Below are 8,248 nucleotides of genomic sequence, written 5' to 3' on the forward strand. Positions count from 1 at the left end.
AGGATTTTAATGATGATATTTTCAATGATAGCAAGATTGATTTCTAGATTATCATGCAGTGGTTGGGAAAAATTAATGATCATAAATATATGCTGATATGACTTACAAGGTGGATTTCAAAACCTTAATTCCTTTCTCTTGATTGTTTACATCTTTTTATTGCTTTATATCTTTTTCTTAGTTTAACTATTTACTTAATTTTATTATTTGCTTAGTTTATTTAATCTCAGAAAACCAATTTTTATTAAACTAGATTAGGATTAATTTGGTTAAGGTTTAATTAATTTTCCTATGTTTATTCTAGTCCCTGTGGGTTCGACCTTGTTCTTGTCCAACTATACTTTGGTATGGTTCGTACACTTGCGAGTACTTTGAAATTTCACAGCAAGTTTTTGGCGCCGTTGCCAGGGACTTGGTTAGAAAAATAAATTAGGTCTTAATCGAATTTTTCCTTCTACTAGTTGTAGTTAAAATTTATTTATTTTTAAATAAAAAAACAAAAAACAAAATTTATTTCTTTGTGCTTGGTGTATGAGAACTTGGATACGTGATAAAGAAAATCGTCTTGTTAGTTTTGATTATCCATCCATAATGGGAGAAATAGGTGATGATTCAAAAACTCTTAGGGAGTTGTTCTCACCCATAACCACTAACCCTCCATCTTGCATAGTATTGCTTGCAACCACTGCTGCACATTTTGAGTTGAAGCCACAGATAATCCACCTTCTTCCTACTTTTCATGGATTGGATAGAGAAGATACTTATATGCATGTGAAGGATTTTCTTGAGATTTGTGGTACTTGTAAGTTCCAGAATTTCATTGATGACTCTGTTTGCTTGCGTTTATTCCCTTTTCCTTGAAGGATAAGGCAAAAGCATGACTTAATTCTTTGTCACCTGGATCTATCACTTCATGGGAACTGTGGGTCACAAAATTCCTCTCTAAATTTTTCCCAATGGCCAAGACCAATGCTCTGAGGAGAGAAATTGCAAATTTTTATCAGGATGAACAAGAGAAATTTTATGAGAGTTGGAAGAGATTTAAGGACTTGATCTTAAAGTGTCCTCATCATGGTTTTGAAACATGGAGACTAGTACAATATTTTTATAATGGTTTGACCCAAAAAAATTGTAACATGATTGAGTCCATGAATGGTGGTGGATTTTTGAGTCTTAGGGATGATGAAGCATACAAATTTCTTGAGAATCTATCAGAAAGCTCACAACAATGGGATTTTTCCTATCGTAGAGAGAGATCTGCCCCTACAATTAAGAAAGGAGGATTGTATGAAGTTAGTGAAGATTTAGACATAAAAGCTAGGTTTGAAAATCTCACTCGTAAGATTGAAGCTTTAGCTTTAGGTAGAGGGATGAATTCTGTCAATAAAGTTCAAAGTGAAACATGCTCTATTTGTGCAAGTCCTATGCATACAACACAAATGTGTCCTTCCATAGCTGGTTACCCTAATTTTTATACTGAGCAAGCAAATGCACTAAATAATTATGGAAAACCACTTGCTAGTCCATTTTCAGAGACATACAATCCAAATTGGCAAAGTCATCCTAATCTCTCTTGGAGGCAGAACCATTCCCCCACAAATATAGGTGGACAACAAGTGCATCAATAAAGTCAATTTCATCCACCTACTCAAGCATTTCCTCCCATTCCTCAATCAACTCCTCAGTTTATGGCACCACCAAAACCACAATCATCTTTGGAGGAGTCTCTCAAAACTTTCATGCAATCAACTAGCCAAGCCATTCAAGAGATAAAAAGTTCCACCCAAGTTGGAAAATCAAGTTGGCCAGTTAGCAACCCAAGTTGAAGAGAGGGAAAAAGGAAAGTTTCCTAGTCAACCTATACCTAACCCAAAAGGGCAGTATGCAATTAATGGTTCTTCTAGTTCTACTCATGCACATGAATCTGTTCAGTCTATTACTACCCTTAGGTCTAGTAAGCAAGTTGATAATCAAGTGAAAATGCCAGAAGTGGAGGATGATGAAAATAGTGTGTTAAAGGAAAAGGGAACTCATAATTCACAGGATGATCATAAAGAAAAGAAGGGCAACTCAACCTCAATTCCAATTCAGGATCTTAGTTCTCCCCTTGATAGGAGGTTTGTTCCTAAAGCTCCATTCCCTCAAACTTTAATCAGTCCTCAAAAAAGTGCACAATTTGGAGATATTTTAGAGGTTTTTAAGCAAGTGCAAATTAATATTCCACTTCTTGATACAATTCCGCAAGTTCTTGCTTATGCTAAGTTTCTAAAAGATCTCGTGACAATGAAGAGAAAGAAAAATGTCCCTAAAAAGGCATTTTTGACAGAGCAAGTTAGTTCAATCATTCAAAATAAATATCCAATGAAATGTAAGGACCCTGGATCTCCTACAATTTCATGCAGGATTGGGGATCATCTCATTGAGTGAGCTTTGCTAGATTTGGGGGCAAGTGTGAACCTAATGCCATATTCAGTATACTTACAGCTAGGTTTGGGGGAGTTGAAACCCACAACCATGACACTTCAATTAGCTAATAGATCTATGAAAATCCCTAGAGGTATTGTTGAGGATGTGCTAATTAAGGTGGACGCGTTCTATTTTCCTGTTGATTTTGTTGTGTTAGACACTGAGCCTACTCTAAATGCCAGTACAAAAATCCATGTCATTTTGGGTTGCCCTTTCTTAGCCACATCCAATGCTTTGATCAATTGTTGGAGTGGTGTAATGAAGATTTCTTTTGGGAATATGACTGTTGAGCTTAATATCTTTGACATAAGTAAGCGAGTACTAGACAATAAGGATATATGTGAGGTTAACATGATTGGGAGGCTAGTCCATGATATGTTCCTACAATCAAGTTGTGAGGATCCCCTAAAGGCTTGCTTAACCCCTTTTGATTGCAATTTGGATATTGAAAAATCAATTGAGGAGGTCAATGCATTATTGGATTCTGTTCCTCTCTTAAGTATTGATAGTTGGCAGCCAAAAGTGGTCCCTTTTCCACTTTCTTCATCCTCATTCCCATCTATTATAGAACCACCAAAGTTGGATGACTTTTGGGAACACCAATTGATAAGTATACTTCAAGAGCATAAGGAAGATATAGGTTGGAAAATTGTTAATATTAAGGATATTAGTCCCTTTGTGGTTACGCATAGAATTCACTTGGAAGAGATTGCTAAAGCATCCCAACAGGTTTTTGACCTAGGTAAGTTACAATCTCATTGGACTAGTCCATTCATAATATGCATTATTTATCTCCATGGTGTTTTTGAGGTTTGGATGGTCCTATTTATCAGGATTGATCTCCAGTTCTGTTAAATCTTTTTGCAAAAAAAAAAAAAAAAATCTAGTTTATTTTCTAATTTTAGATTAATCTTTGTGTTTATTTTCTTGCTTCATTTTATTTTCTTTTATTCTAGCTGATATTCGACAGAATTAAAATTTATAACAATCAGCTTGATCAAGGTACATCTACTCCTTCTCCTTACCTTACTTTTCCTACTTGATTTTCTCATGTTGCATATTCATATTTTGCTCTCTTTTCATTAAAGACATATATTTGAGAGTATCATTTTTAACATTGAGGACAATGTTTTGTTTAGGTTTAGGGGGGATTTATATAGATTTCTATCTTTATGTTTTGTTTTGTTTTGTTTAGTTGTGTTAAAAAAATATGTATATATATATATATATATATATTTATATATATATATTCTTTTGCCTAGCTTGAGGTTTATGTTTTGAGTTTGTTATACTACTCTTACTTAAAGAATTTCATTGCTTTCATGCTCCATTCATTGCACATGCATGTAGCCACTCAGACATAACTTCTTGTTGAAGGATAAAAAAGATTAGAAAATCTTGATGATAACAATGTGGAGACTATAACCCCTGTGAGTTTTGAGCCAATCATTATTTTTAGAGGGTTATTTTTTTTTCTAGTCTTAAAGTTCAATTGTAAGTGCGTAACATGTTTCCCTTGTTGTAGTCTCATTATTCTTTCTTTTGGCCAAGAAAAAAATAATTTAATTTTATGCCACACTTGAATCTTTTGAAGTCATTGATGTTGAATGAACTATACTAGTCTTTGAGAGATGAGATTAGGCCATTTTTGTCTACTTTGAGTCATATATGTGTTTTTCTTTTTTGATACATTATCGCTAGTCACCCCATTGAGCCTTTTAATTAGCCTTTCTTTCTTAAAGCCCTTATCCATAGTGTTTCAAGATTAAATTTGATCAGTTTGTTTCAATGTGGTGGTTTGTACGAGAATTCAAAGAAGAAAGAAAATAGAATTGAAAGAAGGAAAAAAAAATTCAAAGAAAAAAAGAAAAAGAATTGAAAAAAAAGAAGAAGAAGAAGAAGAAGGAAAGTGTCAAAAAGAAGAAAATAAAAAGGGTTCTCATCAAATTTTGAGAAGTGAAATGTAAGGAAGGAGTACTGCTTTGAAGAAGAAGAGTTAAAAAAAAAAAAATTGTTGAATGGAAATTCCAAAAAGAGTTGACATTCCGACAAATCTTGAAAACACTTCTTATTATTTACCTTCACCCATTTTTATTTCATTCCCTTTGCTTTTACCCTACATTACGTCCTAATAAAGTCCTTATTTGATCTTGAAGATTGTGTAGTTCAGATATTGATATGACTGAGAAGAAAAAGGTGTGGTATGAATATTTTTGGCATCCTTTCATGAGACTACTTGTTCTTTCTTGATTAAGCGTTTCTCTTGTGATTTATATGTGAGGTGTTTGATTTTGCTTACATTATTCTACTCACATATGTTGTTGAGAGTGTTACACCCCATTTCGGAGTGATTTCATTTGTTGAGTGATAACACTAGAAAGATTTGAGTTGAAGCATACTTTCAAATAGAGATTCAAGTCAAGTTTATTCTAAAACTAAGAGTATGTTTGGGTTGGCTACCACTTTTCACTTACATTGAGTTTTGATGGCATGAGAAATTTCTTTAGCATATGTAGTGTTTTTGAACTTGAACTAATCCTCTTTGCAAAAGGCAATTGAAAAAAAAAAATTTTGATTTTCTTTGTTTTGTTTATTTATTTATTTATTTGTTTCTTTTTTAGTATTCATTCTCAGAATTTTGTGGGTATATTCCCTACAAACCCTCACGAGACTATAACTCGTCCACTAGTGTAAGCTAGGGGTTTAAAGGCTTGTTGCATACGCTAAATGCAATCGAAAATTCTAGTGAAAGTGGATTAGTTAGGATTTCCTTTTTCTTTGTTTTGTTTTACTCTTTATCTGTTTTGCTCGAGGACTAGCAAAATGTAGGTTAAGGGTATTTGATGTGCATGAAATATATACAATAAAGTACTCACATATCTACATATTTAGCCTTACTTTTGTGTTATTTTATGACTGATTATATAATATCTTTGTTTTGTAGGTAACAAGGGCTTTACATGCAAAGTGGGACTAGACCAATTGAATCAAGCCAATTTACATCCAGCCAGGCATGAATTCAAGAAAAGACCAATCCAATTAAATTTAAGTCCAATTGGAGTAAGGAATCAAAGGAAATTTGCACCAAATCCAAGTCCAATTCAGATTAGGATTCCAAACTGCACATCAGTTAGTATTTTTGGTATAACGTTCGGCTCAGATGTCCAATCGAGATGATTCAAGTTGGGCTGGAATGTTAACTTAAAGTGCTACAACTTTGTAGTTTACCAAAAGTTTAAATTCTGAAGTTAAATGGGCCAAAACCGTTGGTTAAGTGAAGCCGAAAAATCTGGGATTTTCTCCAAATGGGAATTCAACTTGTAATAGGATTCCTTGACCTATTTAAAGACTCTTTATGGTAAAATTCAGGGGGGCGGAGGCTAGTGCTAGGGCTGAGGGCTGAATGTATAGAGAGTGCAGCTACTTCTTTGGTTTTCTTTTATGACAGTTAGTTTTATTTTATTTGTTTAGTTTAATATTTAGTATTTTATTTTTGTGTTTTCTTTCAATTACCATGTGTAGCTAAATTTATAATTAGGGTTGAGGATGAAACCTTGTTAAGGATTTTCAGTAATATTTATGTGATTTGATTTTTCCCACAATAGTTATTCTTTAATGATTTAAATTGTTCTTACTTCATATCAATTGACTAAGATAAGATTCTAGATATGAGTTCAATCATGTTTTTCTCATGATTTAGGATTTGTCTTAATTAATTGAATGCTTGGTTTATTAATTCTTGATTATAAAATTAGATATCGCTTGTGATTTGTTTGTCAATGTATACAATTTATGATTTGATTTTTAGAATTTGATATTTCTTGTGATTTGTTTGGCTACGGATACAATTGATGATTTGATTTTATACTTAAGAAGCGAAGAAGAACATGCTTTTGATTTTTAAAATAAGGATTTTAATGATGATATTTTCCATGATAGCAAGATTGATTTCTAGATTATCATGCAGTGGTTGGGAAAAATTAATGATCATAAATATATGTTGATATGACTTACAAGGTGGATTTCAAAACCTTAATTCCTTTCTCTTGATTGTTTACATCTTTTTATTGCTTTATATCTTTTGCTTAGTTTAACTATTTACTTAATTTTATTATTTTTTTAGTTTATTTAATCTCAGAAAACCAATTTTTATTAAACTAGATTAGGATTAATTTGGTTAAGGTTTAATTAATTTTCCTACGTTTATTCAAGTCCCTATGGGTTCGACCTCGTTCTTGTCCAACTATACCCAAGCCCCGGTGGTTCCATCCTAATGCAATCATTGGTCTAGGCGGTGCTGCTCAGCAGTCATCGCCGTTTCAGCAAAGAAACTAACACCCCCTTCCTGTTCCCCTTCACATAAACGTTTTTGAACTCTATTAGTAGAAATAAACAACATTTCATCATAAACTTTTCTTTTTTTTACTTACCTCTTGGGCTTGTTCAGACTGCTCCACACCTTGGGCCTTTCCCTTTTCCCTTGCTATTTTTTTAATTCTTCCTCTAACTTCTTGTTTGATCATTAGGCCTGGGCTTTGTGGCTGTTTAATCCGTTTCACACTAGTACTTTCTTTTTCTTTCGGCCTTATGGATCTAAACACTTCAGCTTCTCATAAAACCGGCCCACCCTTTTTTTCCTCACTTAAGCCCTCTTTTTCTTTTATCCTTAATGGGCTTAACATATCAGCCTCTCTTATAACCGGCCCATACTTCTTGCCAACTACTTCTTGACCAACCTCATTCCCATGCAATTCATTCCTAACCATATCTGTTCTAACACCATTTTGCCCATCACGTGCATTCCATTCCAGCTCCATGTTCGAAGCTTTTGGCACTCTTTCTTCCCATCTGACCTGCTTTCCCTATTCCCTATGAGTGGACGTGACAGTACTCTTCACCATGTTCAAAGGAGCTGCCTTCATCATGACCACCATACCACTCTCTACATCAGCTTCACCGCCCACCACCAGCGTAGGCGAGCTCCCTCTTCTAGCCCCGTACTCTTCACCTGCTCCACCATCCACCACCATAGAAGCCGAGCTCCCTTTTTCAGCCTCCGATTGCACCTTCATCTTTTCCTTTTCACTTCCATTTTTTTATAACTCCTCCAACCTTCAACCATTCACCATATTGCTTCCCTAACAGTTGCTCCATTGAACTTGCTTGGCAATGCTTTTCATCATGCCCAAGTATTCCACATCTATAACAAAAAGTAGGAAGCCTCTCATACCTAAAATCAACCCAAAATCTTCCACCCTCATCATTCTTAACATACCCCCCTCTATGGAGAGGTTTATCAATCGGAACCTCAACTCTTATTCTTAAAAACTTAGCTTGATCCTCTTGCATAGCCCTCTTGTCAACTTCTAACACCCTTCCAATCTTACTGCCAATGTCATATTCTTAAATGATAAACCCTAAATCTGCACCCAGAAAGGAGAATGGGAAAAACTGATATTTTTTTTACATTAAACCTTTCCTCCATCGACAAAGAAGGAGAAGGTTGTTGTCAAAATTCCAAGGATCACTTTTGTCAACCCACTTTAACTGGCATCTTGAACTAAATTTAAACCTCAAAATATTATTCCCCACCTTCACAATTCTCAAGTTAGAACCCATCTTCCATGCTGCCTTTAAAGTGTTCTTTAAAACTCTTAGATTTTGATGACGATCTGAAAGTAGACGCCCAAATAAGCTCAAAGAGCATTCTTCAAAAATTCCAAAACTGTTGATATTTGCAATAACAATATCCTCCTCTTCTTCTTTTGTGAGCTTTAACTTT

At 34.3% G+C, this 8,248-nt stretch overlaps 1 non-coding gene across 1 annotated transcript; it reads right to left on the reverse strand.

The window, feature by feature from the left end:
- Positions 1 to 971: 971 nt before the first annotated feature.
- On the reverse strand, positions 972 to 1,078 carry LOC126731994 (small nucleolar RNA R71). Its single transcript, XR_007659186.1, has one exon. It is a non-coding gene; the product is annotated as a small nucleolar RNA R71 (small nucleolar RNA).
- Positions 1,079 to 8,248: the final 7,170 nt, after the last annotated feature.

Source organism: Quercus robur, chromosome 5 (assembly GCF_932294415.1).
Source record: "Quercus robur chromosome 5, dhQueRobu3.1, whole genome shotgun sequence".
Taxonomy (NCBI): Eukaryota; Viridiplantae; Streptophyta; class Magnoliopsida; order Fagales; family Fagaceae; genus Quercus; species Quercus robur.